Source organism: Centropristis striata, chromosome 15, assembly GCF_030273125.1.
Source record: "Centropristis striata isolate RG_2023a ecotype Rhode Island chromosome 15, C.striata_1.0, whole genome shotgun sequence".
Classification (NCBI taxonomy): domain Eukaryota; kingdom Metazoa; phylum Chordata; class Actinopteri; order Perciformes; family Serranidae; genus Centropristis; species Centropristis striata.
In genome coordinates, this window is record NC_081531.1 from 7,767,597 (window position 1) to 7,775,774 (window position 8,178).

Sequence of the window (8,178 nt, forward strand, 5' to 3'; positions counted from 1 at the left end):
TGATATATGCAATACGGACTAATTCCATATTACATTTAAAAATATATAGATATATTTTTTATATTAATATACAGTAGTATAGCTATTTTTTGAACACACCCCTTTCAACTTATTGCCCAATTGCACAGCATTAAGAGTCTGCATATCATGAATGCTGGGTCTTGTTGGTTTTCTGAGAATCTACTGCACCTACTGGTACCTTGTTTGCCATATAGCAATAAAAAATATACTAAAAACCTGGATTAATCTGGTTAGTCACATTGAACTGCTATTATATTGAACACTACTGTATATCACCCAGCCCTAGCTGAAAGCAAGCAAAAACTTCTGGATTCAAAAGCCAAACTTTTTTCTTTGCAGTGTCGTTAGTTTCTTTTCTGCTTGCTGAGTGGAACATTTTGCTCTCAAACCTATTCTGTTAGATTGCATAATCCACAAAAGTAAGCCCATAGCATTGTCTATTTGTGTCAACATTTGCATAGCTTTTTTTTTTTTTCAATTACAGCCAATCGCCCACCACCACCGCCCCCAGCCCCTTTAGCTAATGTGGTAGGTGATTACCTTCATTGCAAGCCAGCACTAATCAAAGTTGTAAAAAATAAGCTTCTAAATTAGCTTTGCTGAATAGTGTGAAATGCTCAGCTAATGACTGAGGGACAGTTCATACCCACACTGGTGTTACATGATTCTATTGTGCCCACTGTCGCCCTCTTTATACACTTAACAACACGCTGCTGATCCTGACATGTAGATAGATCGATAGCTGATTATTAGCCAATAGCTCCAGTGTGAGCAGCCTGTTGACAGATAGTCAATAAAAAGACTAAAGCACTTAGTAGCAGTGCTAAGCGGACGTCCATTGCTATAATTGGATGTCAGTAATAGATAGGGCCCCAGAGCATTGATCTGTGGCGAGTCACAGTCCCTGGTGGATCCTAATGGCTCCCCAGCAGCCCTGCACATCAGGGGTTCTGTTATTTGTTCAGCTGCAGTGATACCTGCGCAATCACAGCGGTCCTACAAATGGATGTGGCGGGATATAATGGCACTTTTATGGCTGCACATTGAAAACATTCATTAAAAGGACATTAGTGATGTCTGCTGCTGCACGTGTGCAGATTAGATTTATGGACTAAAAGCTGTTCTCATTGAATTAATGTACAATGACTCATACATCATCCCTCAATGTCTTCCTGTCCAATATCCATTTGTGACTTTTTTTTTTTTTTTTTTTTACCTTGTGTCCTCATTCACAGAGCTGAAGGGAGAGAGTGTTGTTGTGCTAAGCACCTGGGGATTTGTGCCTGCCTCCCACTTCCCCGGCTCCCTCCCTTCTGCCTTGGTGAGGTATTAATTGTTTGCACAGATCAAGGAGGTTGGTATGGCAAAAAAAAGCTCATTGGTTCTCCAGGAGGGTTTCCTTGGCAACCTTATCTGGTTGTACACAGTCTAAGCCGGCTGCTAGCGGGATGATTTATCTTGTAAAGCGTGATTTGCTCCCTGCTAACAAAAGAGGCCTCTAAAAGCACGGGTCTCATCAAAGTCGCTCTCCTCCAGTGTGACGTCTGCTGTCACAGACGTTAAGCTTTCTGCCGTTTTTAGAAACCTCAGTCAGGTTGGGAGAGGGGTAGCAGGGGGAATTCTGGGTAGGATAGAGGAATATGCATATGCATGAAGAGAGAAGAGCTCCATCAGCCTCGTTGGCACAGCAGTACATTAACATTTTGGCTCGGCGCTCTTAGCACTTGGATGTAAAATGACACAGATTATGATGTGAATGTAAGCTTTTACAGCTACACTGGATAATTGACTGAGGAGCTACAGACATTTTTGGACATGGTCCCTCTTGTCTTCAGTAGCAGTAGTATTTAGGTGGATACAGAGCAACTCCAAAGTAGGGATTCTCAGAATGAGTCTGGGGACCCCCAGGGGCCTGTGGCACTCTGCCCAGTCAAAGTCTATTTGATTTATTTGAACATTTATATTTTTTATATTCTACAGAGGGATCACATGCGTTTTTCCTGCATTTGTGTGCATGTATCCATGTCTCTGTCTGCTGCCTAATACTTCTTGTTCACATTTAGGATTGTATGCTCACAGTTTTTTAAAAAGTGTCTTTTATTGACCTTTGTATTATTGACTACTGACTCCTCACTGCTCCGGTTAGCAGGGGTCAAAAGTCATCAACAGCTGCTTCAGTTACTTATCAAAGACATTTTGAGCTTATAACAAGCTGCAGCACATGCATGTGTGGTTATAGTGCTATGCAGTAATATGTACGCAAAATAAACAGATTTAGCTGTGATTTACTTGCAATAAACAGACCAAAAGTGTGCAGAAATAACTACAACATGATGCTGGTGTGCAAAAAGTCTGAATCCATTCTTTAACAGGTCGACCTGCCAGATGACAAGCTGACAACTTTAAAAATGCTTTTCTGAACAATGTTCGACACAAAAAAAGACCATAAAATGGGTTGATTCAGTTTCAGTAACAGTGAAACACCGTAAATCAGCCAAAACAGTATTTTTTTATATTTTTATTTTCAAAAATCAACATTACTCCACTGTAAAATATACTGGCACCGTGTTTGTAGCAAAAATCTACTGTAATATACAAGGCATCATTGTTACATTTCTTTTTTGTAAAAATACCCTTTCTCACTGTTAAATGTACTAAACACCATATCTCTAACAGAAATATAGTCCTACTGTAATATTTAATGGTAAAATCTTTAATTTATGCAGCATTTATAAAGTATTTTCTTGTCATTTATATGGCAGAACAGTGTTTCTATTGATGGAAAAACTTTTTATTTTTTACGGTAAAATATGGAATAAAACGGCAATTTTAGGTGGGAAATCAACAGTGCTAATATGCTTTTACCGTAATATTAGAAAAAAGTTGCACTGTATTTATTATGGTAAAGTTCTGGCAACCACAGCTGCCGTTTTTTAAAATTTATTTATTTTATTTCCCACATAAAGCACTCACATGACAAACCACAGAAAAGGGGAAAAAATAAACAAATAGCACAGCACGCAGACAAGGAATACACCAAAAAAAAAAAAAAAAAAAAAAGTAAGTTTAGCTGCCATTTTTTTAACCGTAAAAACAACAGTTGTTTTTTTTTTCCAGTGAATACAAGGGTATGAACCTCTATCTTGTCAGGGGTCTTCGGCTGAATCAAAGAACTCCAAAGAACCGAAGCGTGTGAAATTCTCCCGTGTTTTTGCTTCAGCATCCTTTCATCCTTTAATGATCATAACATTAATATCACGCATGTGGGAGGGTAAGTAAGCAATGCAACCCGTCTGTCTGAGACTATACTCTTAAATTAAAGCTGACAGTCTGAACTTTAGATGCGCAGTCATTGTGCCATGTGAAATGAAAAGGAATCGGCGAAGGAGGCACAACATCAATGTGTCACCATGCAAACACTCACAGCACTCAACCGTATGTCGCCTTGAACAACCTGCATGTTGTGGCTGGAGACGGCGGAGGATATTCTGCGGAGAGGGAGTCGGGCCCAAACCTGAGCCAATCATCCCACTCTGTCTGCTGCGCCTGCAGACAGCCCAGATTTCTCAGGAGGCTTACCCAGCTGCCATGCACTCATTTGTCAGTGGTCCTCATCTCCCGGTGAGGGAGGAGGAGGAGGAGGAGGAGAGCTCTGCTACAGCAGCCGACAGCCCTCCCGCCTTCCCTTTGGTCGATACGGAGTCATCTGTTAAAGGCCGACCTCTGCGCCGGATGCATCTCAGCATCGTTTTGGGTCACCATTCCAACCCCATGCTGCTCACATTTCTATGACTAATATGTGACTTTTGATGGACGACCTTCCCCTCTTTGCTCCAGGGAGCAGCGGAGGATGCATGCTGAGATTATTACTTCCAAGTCCAGGAAAAGGTTATAATAGTTAACGAAAACTAATGAAATAACGAAGACTAGAATTGAAAAAACATTTTCGTTAACTGAAATAAAAATAAAAACTAGAGTTTTTAAAAAAAACGATAACTAACTGAAACTGTATTGCGTGGTTACAAAACTAACTTTTTCATTCTTAATTCAGTGTTTCTATTTGAACATGCAGGAACACATGGTAAATATGTTGACTGAGACTGGGATGTCTACACTCGAACCAAAATTCAAAACACCCAGAACTGTAAGAGTTAATAACCTTATTGGGGCTGAGATGGATAAACCAAAGGAAATAAAGGCAAAATGTATTATGTCCACTGTGAATCTCGCACCCAACGTATAGCCCATTACAAAAAAACGAAAACTAACACTAAAACTGATAAAAACTAAACTAAAACTAAACATTTTCAAAAAATAAAAACTAAGCTAAAACTAGAAAACTCACTCTAAAAACTAACTGAATTTGAAAACAAAAATTCACAACAAAATTAAAACTAAAACTAATGAAAAATCCAACACTATTATAACCTTGGTCCAGGAACATCATGTTATATCCAGATCCCCCTCTCTCTCTGGCGGGACTTGGTCTTGTGAGCTTCATGGATCAGTGAGGTGACGCTCATCAGCAGATGTGACATTTTATTCACTGGCGACAACATTGCGTGTAGCATGAGCCAAGCAGAGAGCAGCACTTAGTTCCTGAGCACAAGAGACACGCTGCGAGTGGGAAAATTAACATCATCAGAGCTGCTTCCACATGCCACTGGAGAATAGAAGACAAGAAGAGAAAACAAGATGGTTCAGAGGCAGGACACCTGGTTTAATATCCTCTCTCAGTGGTGTAGCGTAGCTTCACACACACACTTCCTTTGATCCTTTTTTATCTCTTATCTTCACTGAGTCTAACTGAGAGATTGGAACCAGGGGAGCATCATGGTTTACACCTCGCAGACCAAGATGGAGGTTACACAGTGCAGCTCAGCTCAGTCGTTTACAATGTGATTTGTACTTTTAATCTGCACCGTGGCTGGACTCTATTATAGGTGATCATCCTCCAATGCCATGTCATCAGGAGGGCACAATGGAGGCCGGCAATAAAATGTAGCCTTGGCAAAGGGAATGGGGCTCAGTTTCCCTTTTTCCTCCCTCTGATGATTGGGGTCATCCTTGTTATTACCACAGTGATGTCAGTGATCTATCGTACGTGTGTCTCTCCGTATCTGCACATGTATGTGCTCATACGTGTGTGTGTGCAGCCCCGAGTGTCCACAGTGAGGGCAAAGGTCAGGGTGGTGATTTAACAGGATGGGGCAATCCCTTTTCCCTCCACACAAGCAGGAGCAGCCACCCCCAACCATCTCAGACTATTTCCAGCTCAGCAATTAGAAGATGTCTTTTCCTCATGCTGGACACGTAGCTCAGGCCACCTTCACAGACTGAAGCCTCCCCTCCACGCTGCACTCCAGCTGTCACAGGTGTAAAATGAGACTGAGGCTCTGGATGGAGCAGAATTGGGGGGATTGCCTGCAACACTATTTGTCAAAAACTTTATTCTAATGCCAAATAGACAGCTCATCGAGGTCAAAATCCAAATTACTTTCAGGGTTTGTATCTTTCATTCTGTCCAAATATTTAATGTTGTTCACACACAGAATGTTAAGAGTTAGCGTGGGTGGCATGACATGCAAATTTCTCTTCAACTTCCTTTCACTCCCACAATCTTCACTCCTCATGCATAATTTTAATCAAAATGTAGGAAAATGTTTCAAACAATGTGGCTATCTAAGCAAATGGACTTTCTTTTAAACTCATCTGAAATTACTTTCTGTAGCTATGAATTGCTGTGTAATTTCCATTTTAAAAAAAATCATCAATCTGGAGTCTTATGGGCAGGAATTCAAGGGAACAGAAAAGAAAGAGTAGAAACAGAGTTAATACAAAATCATGACTTATTATTCAGATATGCTAACAGGGGTCTCAAACTCAAATTACCTGGGGGCTGCTGGAGGCAGTATCAAAATGACAAAAAAGACACAAAATTAAAAAAAAAAGACTCAAAATGACGGAAAAAAACTAAATTACTTAAAAGAGACACAAAAAAGACACAGTATAACCAAAAAAGACACATAATTACTAAAAAAGACACAAAATGACCAAAAAGACACACAATTACAAAAAAAGACACAAAATGACTGAAAAAACATTAAATTACTTAAAAAAGACACATAATTACAAAAAAGACACAAAATTACCAAAAAAATACACAAAATGACCAAAAAAGACACAAAATGACAGAAAAAAAGAAAAAAATATTAAAAAAAGACACAAAATGATTAAAAAAGACACACAATTATAAAAAAAAGACACAAAATTACCAAAAAAATTAATTAAAGGGACCTTCCACACACTGGGAATACTGGGAATGTTTGGCACTTACAATACCATCGACTACAATAAAAAAATTACCATAACAAATATGAATGAGATATTATTATAAGCTTCACAATTTAGTGATTGCTGGTCTACTATGTAACTTAAAATGTTCCTGAGAATGTGTCCATGTCCTGTAGCCTGCACTATGTTAATGATGAATTAGAGCCACTGGATTTAAAGAGACCTCCAGCTCAGATTTATCTTTGTCATTCTAAAAATGATCTTGTGTTGGTTTACAACACAAGTCTTCTCAGGTGGATTTCATTAGACAAAAGTCCTTGACTAAAAACCTGTCTGAACCTCAGCATTAAACCACACAATATGATTTATCTCTATATTTGTAGACATGTTTTGTTTGTGTGTCCATGCACCAGCACTTGTTGGCTGCAGTTCAAGATAAGACATTAAAAACAGAATTTGAAGAGTGAATCAGGGGGTGCAGGACTCTGCAGTCAGGCAGCTGAATGAAGTCTATAACTCAGGATGAAGCCAAGACCAAGACCAGGTCCAAACGCAGTCAAGACCAGGTCCAAACCGGTGTCGAGAGCAAAATGAATCTATCCATCTATAAACATCTGTCTTCTAATATCACACTGGTGCGATCTTAGTTTGAGGTCTAGGGGTCACAGGAAAATATGCAGAAAATGGCTGCAGGAACTCTAAGTTGAACAATTATAATATTTATTAACAGGCAAAAGGAATAAACAGAGATAAACCAACTAAGTAGCACAGAAAAAGGCAGCAGCTAAATCTTCAGGGTCTCCAAGGCCAAAATAGCAAACAAAAGTCAATCACTATCTGGAAAATAAGATTCAGCTAAACCTACCAAACAAAACAGACAATGCTAAGCTCCCTAAATAAGCAAAAAAACAGGAGAAAACAGGTTTAAAAACAGGTTTTAAAAAATGGCCCTACCAGGCTTCCAGACACTCTAAACAATGTAATGTAACGCATCATGTTTGTTGAATCCGGCAACATTCAACAGCCAGGAACATTTAACCAATAGCTGAGCTTTTTTAAAAAAAAAAAGCGGTCTTGAGACTTGACAGTATGGATGGTAGATTATTATTATTCAATCACAAGGTAGCTACACCCTAAAGAGCATCTCCTGATCTTTCTCCATTTCACTTTACAGGTACATCTCAATGCATTAGAATATGATGGAAAAGTCCATTTCCAGTAGTTCAAGTCAAACAGACCAAACCAAGTATTGAGTCATATAGATGACATACTTTTCAGAGGCCAACATTTCCATATTAAACATACTTTTTAAAATTGGTCCTTTATAATATTACTTTTTTTTTAGGTCTTCATTAAATCCATAATCATTATAATTAGAAGAAATTAGATCAATTAAGACATTAAATGTTTCATTCTCTGTGTAATGGATCTATATAATGTGTTATTTCCACTTTTTGAATTAAACTACTGACATAAATAAACTTTTCTATGATATTCTAATTTATTGAGATGCACCTGTTAATGGGACCATCATTTACAAAAATAAATCTTGCTGTATTGAAGAAGACCTGAAACTATAAACACATAAGGAAAAATGTTTACTGAGGTAATAAAACAAGTGATACAGGAACAGACTGACGAGTGGAGCTTTGACCCATTAGCTCCCTGTGTGGCTGCACCCATGGAGGTTAGGTTACTATTTCATGTCCAATGCAGCACGTAGAAGCTACGAACTTGCTACTCCTAGTTTATTAGGATTTACCACAGGCCAGGTTAGCACAGCAGATTAGCACAGTGGTGTGTTATCTGAGTTTTGTTTATTTTCTGTTCAATTCTAGTGAAGTAAATGGAATGTATTGTTGC